Below are 10,534 nucleotides of genomic sequence, written 5' to 3'. Positions count from 1 at the left end.
GTATGACCTCGAAGTCCAGTACCGGGGCTACCCCATTTTCATTGATTTACGGCGCAGAAGCTCTAATACTGATCGAAGTTAGAGAACCAAGTATCAGATTCCGATATGCAACGAAGAAATCAAATGACGAGGCCATGAGTACGAGCCTGGAGATATTAGGTGAAAGGCACGAAGTCGCCCTTGTCCGGATGGCGCCCAAAAATAGCGAATCGAAAGGTATTACAATCAAAGGGCCAACGTTCAACACTTCAATACCGGGGACTTAGTACTAAGGAAGGTCACACTGAGCACCCGAAACCCGAACGAAGGAAAATTGGGGCCTAACTCAGAAGGACCGTACCAAATTATCGAGATCACCGAAAAGGGATCCTACAAACTCGGAACAATGAACGGCGAGCAACTGCCGAAGAACTGGAATATAACTCACTTGAAACGATATTATTGCTAAGGTACGGCCCATTCTTTCTCTTATTTACATTTTAAACTAACACTTGTAGGTAACCAACAAGGAACGATACAACATTTTAGGTCTAAAAGCACGCGTTGCACTTTTTTTCCTTGAACCAGTTTTGTCCCAAATGGGTTTTCCGGCAAGAATTTTAATGAGGCAATAAGTAAATCGTGCTAACTTTAATTGAAGGCCGACTATGAACTGGTGACGAAGATCACAATAGCATTCGAGGCCTCTCTTCGATCATCCCCAAATACTGGGGGGCATTACCCTCGAATATCGACTTTAGCAAGGAAAGAAACTTCGTGATTGAAGGATCTCGATCGATAAGATTTATTGTAAGGGCCAAACGGTAAAATGAATCATGCCCTCATAGACTGCTCGAGCCCTGGCACAAAGCATGTATACATGTATAATTATTATGCATAATTATACATTGGCCGTCTCAAGCTCCTTGGCCAGGTTTTCTCGATTGGCTATCTCGAGCTCCTCGGCCAGGAAACCTAAGTGTTGTCCACTCAAGAAAAGAATCTCACCATGAGAACGGGCCTCCCACTGGCCATTTGAAAGCTCGCACCATGCGTGCTCGGAATACGGTTTCTATGACACAATTCCCTCGACCCACTCCTGAGGGACTATTTTTGGGACCCGAGCAACATCTGCACCACCACCAAACACGGATAAGAAAGAAGGAAAAGAGAATAAAAAATAAAATTTTGGGAAAAATGAAACTTTACTTACGTTTCGTGTTCCACTTCTCGGGGAACGACATGTACTCTGCCGGGATCAGGTCCGAGGTCCTCACTCGGACAAAACATCCTAGCCAACCTCGATCTCGGTCTTCATCGATGCTCGAGAATGGGGCTTTACTAGCCCGGCGTGCAAGTTTAATTAGCACCCCACAGAAGAATCGGGGACTATATAGGCGCATGAGGTGGTCGACGGTGAACGAACATCCGTCGATCTTGCTCACAAAGAACCGAAGAAGAATGACGATCCTCCAGAACGAGGGATGAATCTGGCTGAGGCACACCTCGTACCTTCTGCAGAAGTGGATAATTACCAGGTCCAATGGGCCTAGTATAAAAGGATAAGTGTAAACACTTAAGTATCCCTCGACGTGGGTAGTAATATCTTCTTCGGCCCCGGGAACCACCACATCTTTGCCAACCAAGTTGCAATCTTTCTTGACTGTACGAAGAATCTCTTCAGTGATCGAGCAGATGTACCTCGAGACCTTCTCACACCGGCCCGGAACGGGTGCAGGTTTTTTAACCTTAAAATCGGCGGTCACCGAGCACCCGCCAGGGATAAACATGCTAAGAGGAGGTTCCGCTGCTGGTTCCTCGCCGGCCAGCCATGATGTAGAAGTAGTTTCTTCTTGGGGAACTATTTTTAAAGTCTTCACCATTTTCTTTTAAATTGAGGGTAAAAAGATGAAAAAGAGGAAGTTAAAGGGGTACACTTGACGGTTCGAAGTGAAGACAAGCAAAAGTTCTTACAAAGATCTCAAGAAATCAGGATGCAAGTGCTAGAAAATGTAGAGATTTATAAGGAACAAGAGTAAAGAAAGTTTGGATGTAAAGTTTGAATGAATGAAGAAGGAGGTATTTATAATTTTCAAACGACGGTTCAAAGCCAGGAGTGGCCGACCAGCAACTGACGGGCATTTAATGCCATTAAAACGTGATTGACGAGATGTTTCGTTCATTTTATCGTTTCTGACGCAGAGTATCGAGGTGAGAATCAGAAGCTCATGTCGTTTCTCGTCGCTTACTCTCCAATAAAGATGCATAAGACCTTATTTACGGTCGAAATCGGGCTTGATTACTACATGACAGATCGGACTCGGAATGTGAGGGGTTGAAGATCGACCCCGAGTCTCGTCGAACCAGAACACGAGGTCAGAATGTTCGTCCTTAAGAACATTGAGTCCATGATCCCGGAATCGACCCTGACCCCGAGTAAGCTCGAGAAACTATCACCGATACAACCAACAGAAGACCGGAATAATAGAAGGCCGAAACATCTGTAACCAGTCAGATATCACGGCGAAAATTTCGGCACGTATCAATAGGGAACTGGCAAATCAGCAAACCAAGAGATTTTTACCTTTTATAAAATTGTACCTAAAATAGGACTCCCCTACTATATAAAAGGGATCTGATTACTTGTAAACCATATTGTAACATGCATCCTAAAACAATATATTGTTATTTTTAGTTCTTATTATTCTCTTGTCATTTCATTCTGATATTGATAAAAACTCTTTTGGCTCAAGGGTGGCTAACCTTCCAACGCTAAGACTATTCAACTTACGTGGTTTGCATTTACTTTCCTAGTGCTTATTTCAATTTCAATCTGATTTATCATTTTGTATCAAATTCGATAACGTATCCTTAAAATCATATATAAATTCAATTGTTATCCGATTTTGAGGATAAACAGACGTATAACATGACTCAGAGTTGCAAAATAATATTCTAGTTCGTAATAGAATAAAAATGACAATAATATAAAGTATTCTGTTCAATTACCACAACTTAACTTATACATGGATCTGGATATACGGAGCTAGAGGAGTTTAAAACTTTACCTTCTAAATCAAATTGATATTTACATTATTTTCAGAGAAGCTAATTACTCCCTCCGTTCACTTTTACTTGGCATGTTTGGACTTTTCACACCTCTTAAGAAATAATAAATGAAGTACATAATTTACCATGATACTCATATTAATTGATGCATATTTTATTGGATTTGAGAAAATGATTTGAAATGAGTAATAAATATTGTGGGCATAACAGGAAAAAAAATTTATCTTCTCTTGATATGCATAAAATGACAAGTAAATTTAAAAATTTATTTTTAGTATACATGCGAAGTAAAAGTAAACGGAGGAACTATTTGATAAACACAAGCTTTCACAATAGATTAAAGAATCTAGTGAAGCTTATTAACCTGCAAAAGTTTGTCACAGTTCCACTAAGGTATAGTAACTATATATAAAAATACACTTAAAGCAAAGGCTATGCACATTCAACTAATATTTCCAACAGGCAGCTGATACTGCATTTAACTCCGACATTCAAAATAATTCGAGGGAATTAATTCCAGAAAACAAGAGAAATCAACAAGTTCCTTAGGGAAATGGAGACAGACTACACAAGAACTCTTACATTCAAATAAGTTTGTTTAAAATATTGTTGATATCTAGCATATATTGATATACTCAGAAGATCACATAATCTTTAATTAAACATGTACCGAATATCAACAACTTCTTTTGTACATTAAGGGTGTGTTTGGTATAACGAAAAATATTTTTCATGGAAAATATTTTTTCTTCGAAAACAAGTAGTAATCTTATTTATTTTTCGATGTTTGGTACGCGTAAACTTCCAAATACATAAATCTCCGAACTCATAACTTTGGAACTTGTAAAATTTCGAATATGTAAACCGAAAGATGAAAAAACTAAAATTGTAAATATATAATTTTTTTTTTGGGGGGGGAAGGGGGGGGAGGGTGGCAGAAAAACGAAAAAATAGAAATTTGAAATTATAAAAAAAAAGTAAAAAAACAAATATTGTGCGGGGTGGGGGTGGGGCAGTGGGGGTGGGTGATGCATAAAAACGAAAAACAAAAATTTGAAATTACAAAAAAATATTTTTTGCGGGGTGGTGTTAGTAGAGTAGGTGGTGACGGAAAAAAAAAACTGAAATTTGAAAAAACAAAAGCCTTTACGAGAGAGGGGGTGGGATGAGTAGGCATGGGTGGGGTTAGGAGGGTGGGTGTGAGGGTGTGGGGTGGGTTGGTGAGGGTGGAGAATAGGGTAGGGAAGGTTGAGAAGGAGTTTTGGAAAATATTTTCCATTCTCTTGATAAGGAAAATATTTTCCTCTAATTGGAGGAAAATGAGTTTATAAGGAAAATATTTTCCTTCAATTGGAGAAAAATGAGTTTATAAAAAAAATATTTTTTAAAATATTTAAGCTAATCAAACATGAAAAAATTAAAAAATATTTTTCGAAAAGTATTTTCTTTCGTACCAAACACACCCTAAAAAACTAGTTTAGAAAACCAAGCTACAAAGTATAAGGATGAAAGACAAAAGGGAAACGATGAGCTTATAACAACGTCATCATCAAGGGTCCCATATGTCGTGTTATAGCATGTAAAGTGTAAAGTTCAATTACTTTAATGTGACAAAAAAAAAATTATACGATGATGTTATTATATAATTGATAAATATTAATACACGTGATATTAATTAACTTCAATTTATTATGTTTTTTTTGTAAGTGGATCCATTTCAAAAGAAAAAGAAAAGGAAGATGATGTGATATATAGATAATGAGATATGTCATAAATGGATGGAAAATTTAATAGCGATATGTTTTTTCTAGTAAGTGAACATTATAAGAATGTGGATTTTCCTTGTTTTTTGTTTTCCCAGAAGTCGATGCTGAACAGTGATTCTAACAATTGTTTTTCGTTGTTTCTGTGTTGTGAAAGCTAAAAATAGAGCTGAGAATTTTTCTTCTGTTGGTTCCCTCAAATTCCCCTTATTATCCTCCTCTGTTTCAAGAAAAAAATTGGTTTAAAATTGGTGCAAGATTGGAACTTACTTCTACTATTTGTACCCTTCTTTAATTATTAAAATGTTGGAACTTACTTCTATTTCTTATTTTTTAATGAGAATGGAAGATTTTGTAGAATTAAAAAAAAAGTTAACTCACAGAAAGAAAATTACCACAAGAAAAAGAGAAAGAATCTTAGATAATGTGTAGCTAATTAGCTATAATTGTATGATTGCAAAAGATATTATTTGGTAATGAATAAAAGAAGGAATTAAATACTTTAACTGTGGTTAGAGTTTTGTTTTATTCAATTAAATTTCATCCATCAATTTTTAACCATGATAAGTGTCTCATATCCAAGTAGGAACTTGGAGAAATGAAGAGATTAGGTAACGGAGGGAAGTTGGATCATCCTGTTCTATATGAAGCTTTGACTTATCCATCATCAAGTATTCCGTGAATAAAGGTATTCAAATGATACATCTCGCGATTCTTTAGAGGTGTAATTAAGATTGCAATAATGAACTGACTTTGAGTTTCTTAAAAACGTAACGTTGAGGTTTTCTTAATGCAGATTAATATTAAAAGTGTGGCTTTCTTTACAATTCATTGGCTGACAAAGTTCATATAAGAATGTGGCTTTTCATTACAAGCCACCAATAACTAATTTTAGAACTCAAACGGTTAGGTGCAAAATTGGAGGGTCACAACCTTTCTGGAAAGACAAATCAAACTTAAATATTAATATCATTTAAATATTATTATTAAATAATAGTACTTATTTAGAAGTAAAATATTTTAGGTTATTTAGATTGGGTATTTTGATAATTCAACTTTTAACTTTTGGTGTTCATAATATAGATAGATAGATAGATGCTATTTTTTTATTTGAAAATTAATATATATTAAACGTGCTGTAAAAAATGAATTCATTGGGATAATAGCATTTTACTTGTATACTGTAACGATCCGGCCGATCGTTTTGAGTATTACAACCCCGTTTCCCCATTTACTGCTCAATTTATGTTTTATAGTTGTATTATGACTTATCGGATTAGTTAGTTCGGGTCCGGAGAGATTTTAGAATGAATTGAGACACTTAGTCTCATAATGGAAAACTTAAGTTGAAAAAGTCGACCGGATGTTGACTTATGTGTAAATGACCACGGATTTGAATTCTGATGATTCCAATAGCTCTATATGGTGATTTTAGATTTAGGAACATGTCCGAAAAATTATTTGGAGTTCCGTAGTGGAATTAGGCTAGAAATGACGAAAGTTGAAATTTTGGTAAGTTTGACCGGGGGGTTGACTTTTTGATATCGGGGACAGAATTCGATTCTAGAAATTGAAATAGATCCGTAATGTGAAATGTGACTTGTGTGCAAAATTTGAAGTCATTTCGGATTGATTTGATGTGTTTCGGCACAAGATATAGAATTTGAAATTTCAAAGTTCATTAGGCTTGAATTAGGGTATGATTCGTAGTTTTAGCATTGTTTGAGGTGATTTGAGGGTTCGACTAAGTTTGTATGATGTTTTGGGACTTGATGATATGTTTGGTTGGGGTCCAGGAGGGCTCGGGTGAGTTCCGGGATGGTTTCGGATCATTTTTTCTTGTTTTGCAACTGCTAGAACTGATATCCGGTATTGTTCTTCGCGAACGCGAAGGGTCTCACGTGTTCGCGAAGAAGGATGTTAGGCTGCTGGGATTTACCCATCGCGAACACGAAGAAGAGACGGGGGAAGCCTACGCGAACGTGAGTGGGCGAACGCGAACGCGAAGAGGAAAGGGAGCTAGGGTGTCACGACCCAAATTAACCCTCCGTAAGGTGTCGTGACGGCACCTAGTCTTTATGACTAGGTAAACCTAATATTATAAAAAATGTAAAGAAAACACAATATTTTAAAGATAAACAGCATATTGTGAATAACCAAAAGTAGTACCAATCGGCATATACAAAATAATTTTCCAAGACCTGGAATATCACGAAGTCACAAGCTGCTACAATATATGTAGCTTTATACAAAAGTCTGAAGATAATAAAAAAAGTCTCTAGGCGAGGGAGTAGAAGGGAGATCCCCCTGTCTTGCATATTTAAATTGGGACTACGGATGTATTCCGGGACATCCCCCTGTCTTGCATATTTATTTTGGGACTACGAACGTATTGCAGGAGATCCCCCAGCACTGCATATTTACTTTGGGACTACACACGTATTCCGGGAGATCCCCATGTACTGCATATTCATTCGAAACTACGCGACGGTATCCCCGGAGATTTCCCATTGTGTTTACCTTATTTTGAGCCGAGGGCTCCCTTAACTGTTAAATTTTCGAGAATTTCTTTAACTGTGTTACCCTAAAACTTTACTTATATCTTTTACTGTTTAATTTATGATATTTACTTCGGTAGGGCCGTGACCTGACCTCGTCACTACTCGACCGAGGTTAGGCTTGGCACTTATTGGGTACCATTCTGGTGTACTCATGCCCTTTCCTGCACATGTTTTCGTGTGCAGATCCAGGTGCGAGCTATCAGCCTCGGGGTTAGTGCGTGCTGCTGATTCTAGGAGATTTCAAGGTACTTCTGCTTGCGTCCGTAGATCTTCGGAGTCCCCTTCTACTCCCTCGCCTAGAGACTTTCTTTATTATCTTCAGACTTTTGTATAGAGCTACATAGATTTTAGCAGCTTGTGACTTCGTGATATTTTGGGTCTTGAAAAATTATTTTGTATAGGCCGAGTGGTACTACTTTTGGTTATTCACAATATGTTGTTTATCTTTAAAATGTTATGTTTTCTTTACATTTTTCGTAATATTAGGCTTATCTAGTCGTAAAGACTAGGTGCCGTCACGACACCTTACGGAGGGTTAATTTGGGTCGTGACAAGTTGGTATCAGAGCTATATAGAGTATAGCAGCTTGTGACTTCGTGATATTTCAGGTCTTGGGAAATTATTTTGTATATGCCGACTGGTACTACTTTTGGTTATTCACAATATGTTGTTTATCTTTAAAATATTGTGTTTTCTTTACATTTTTCGTAATATTAGGCTTACCTAGTCGTAAAGATTAGGTGCCGTCACAACACCTTACGGCGAGTTAATTTGGGTCGTGACAAGTTGGTATAAGAGCATCTAGGTTCATAGGAGTCGCGAGTCACAAGTCCTCCTGTCTTACATATTTAAATTGGGACTACGGTCGTATTTCGGGAGATCCCCCTGTCTTGCATATTTAAATTGGGACTACGGACGTATTCCGAGAGATCCCCCTGTCTTGCATATTTATTTTTGGACTACAGATGTATTCCGGGAGATCCCTCAGCACTGCATATTTACTTTGGGACTACACACGTATTCCGGGAGATCCCCATATACTGCATATTCATTCGGAACTACGGGACGGTATCCCGGGAGATTTTCCATTATGTTTACCTTGTTCTGAGCCGAGGGCTCCCTTAACTGTTAAATTTTCGAGAATTTCTTTAACTGTGTTACCCTAAAACTTTACTTATATCTTTTACTATTTAATTTATTATATTTACTTCGGTGGGGCCTTGACCTGACCTCGTCACTACTCGACCGAGGTTAGGCTTGGCACTTACTGGGTACCATTCTGGTGTACTCATGATCTTTCCTGCACATGTTTTCGTGTGCAGATCCAGGTGCGAGCTATCAGCCTCGGGGTTAATGCATGCTGCTGATTCTAGGAGATTTCAAGGTACTTCTGCTTGCGTCCGTAGATCCTCGGAGTCCCCTTCTACTCCCTCGCATAGAGACTTTCTTTATTATCTTCAGACTTTTGTATAGAGCTACATAGATTTTAGCAGCTTGTGACTTCGTGATATTTCGGGTCTTGGAAAATTATTTTGTACAGGCCGAGTGGTACTACTTTTGGTTATTCACAATATGTTGTTTATCTTTAAAATGTTGTGTTTTCTTTACATTTTTTGTAATATTAGGCTTATCTAGTCGTAAAGACTAGGTGCCGTCACGACACCTTACGGAGGGTTAATTTGGGTCGTGACATAGGGGCCTGCCTGGCGTTAAGCCTTCGTGAACGCAGATCGTGTCTCGCGAACACAAAGGGCAGAGGTCGGAAGGCATCTTGAACGTGATGAGGAGATCACGAATGCAAAGAATGAATCTTGGCAGCACATTTTTGTACTTCGCGAACGCGAAGCTATGGTCGCGAACGCGATGAAGGCATTTCTGGGCAGAATTAAAAGGTTCAAAACTGGGGTTTTGAGTTCATACTACAAAATCAAATTTGGAGCTCGGTAGAAGGCTGTTTTTGGAGAGATGCTTGCGTGGGTATTTGGGGTAAGTGTTCTTAACTCATTATTGGTCAAATTACCCGAATCCATGGTTGTTTTTAACATTTAATTGGTGAATTAAGTTGGAAAGATTAGAAAACCCTCTTAGTTTAAGTAAAATTGGTATGGTTAGACTCGTGGTTGAATGGGCTTTCGGATTTCATAACTTTTGTCGGGTTCCGAGACGTGGGCCCCACGGGCAATTTTTGAGTTAAATTTCGGGTTTTTAAGGAAAAATTCTATTTTCATATGGAATTAATTCCAATAAATTTTATTGACTGAATCGAATTAATTGTGGCTAGATTCGAGGCGTTTGGAGGCCAATTCACGAGGCAAAGGCATAGTAGAGTAAAGAATTACACGTTTTGAGGTAAGTAACATTTCTAAACTTGGTTGTGAGGGTATGAATCCCCGAATTAGTGTTATAGGAAGTGACGCACACGATAGTTGATGAGCGTGTGGACGTGCACTATTGAAATTATGACTTGAATAAATTCTGTGGAGTCAAAAAATTAAAGAATCATGTTATTATCTGAACATGTTCCACGTGTTAGAGAAATTGAGTCGAGGCTATTATTAAATATCGTGTTTAGGTTATGTGCCAATATTTTGGGACCCATGGGGTCATGTTGCTGTGGAATTAATTATTTCAAAAATATACATTTCACACTCGGTCATATTCGTCCATTGTGAGGATATTTATGGGATCGAGTTGCGCGCCGCAACAGGCCATATTGGCTTTATATACGTTATCATTAAATGGATCGGGGCTGCCCGCCTGCAGCAGGCCTTATAGGCTTTACTATTTTATGCATCGGGGTTACCCGCCTGCAGCAGGCCTTATAGGCTTTGTTATTATACGGATCAGGACTGCCCGCCTGCAGTAGGCCATATAGGCTTTATGTCACGCTTTGGTTGAAGGAGCCCCTCCGGAGTTTGTACACTCCCCCCCTCCCCAGTGAGCGTTGATGATTATATATATTTGGGATGAATTTTCCAGGGCATGGGCTTGTCTTACTTATTTATATTGTAATGAATTTACCTGGATATGGATCTTGTCCGTATCATTTATATTTGTGAATAAATTACCCCAGGGCTGGATTGGCCTTATACGGTATTGAGTGACTGACTGTCAGTTGATGTGTATTTATATACGGGTTGGAACACCCCTGGGCTGGATTGG

This window comes from Nicotiana tabacum, chromosome 21 (genome assembly GCF_000715075.1).
Source record: "Nicotiana tabacum cultivar K326 chromosome 21, ASM71507v2, whole genome shotgun sequence".
In the NCBI taxonomy this organism is placed as follows: Eukaryota; Viridiplantae; Streptophyta; class Magnoliopsida; order Solanales; family Solanaceae; genus Nicotiana; species Nicotiana tabacum.
The sequence above is the reverse complement of the archived record's forward strand: the minus strand, read 5'-3'. Positions refer to the sequence as shown.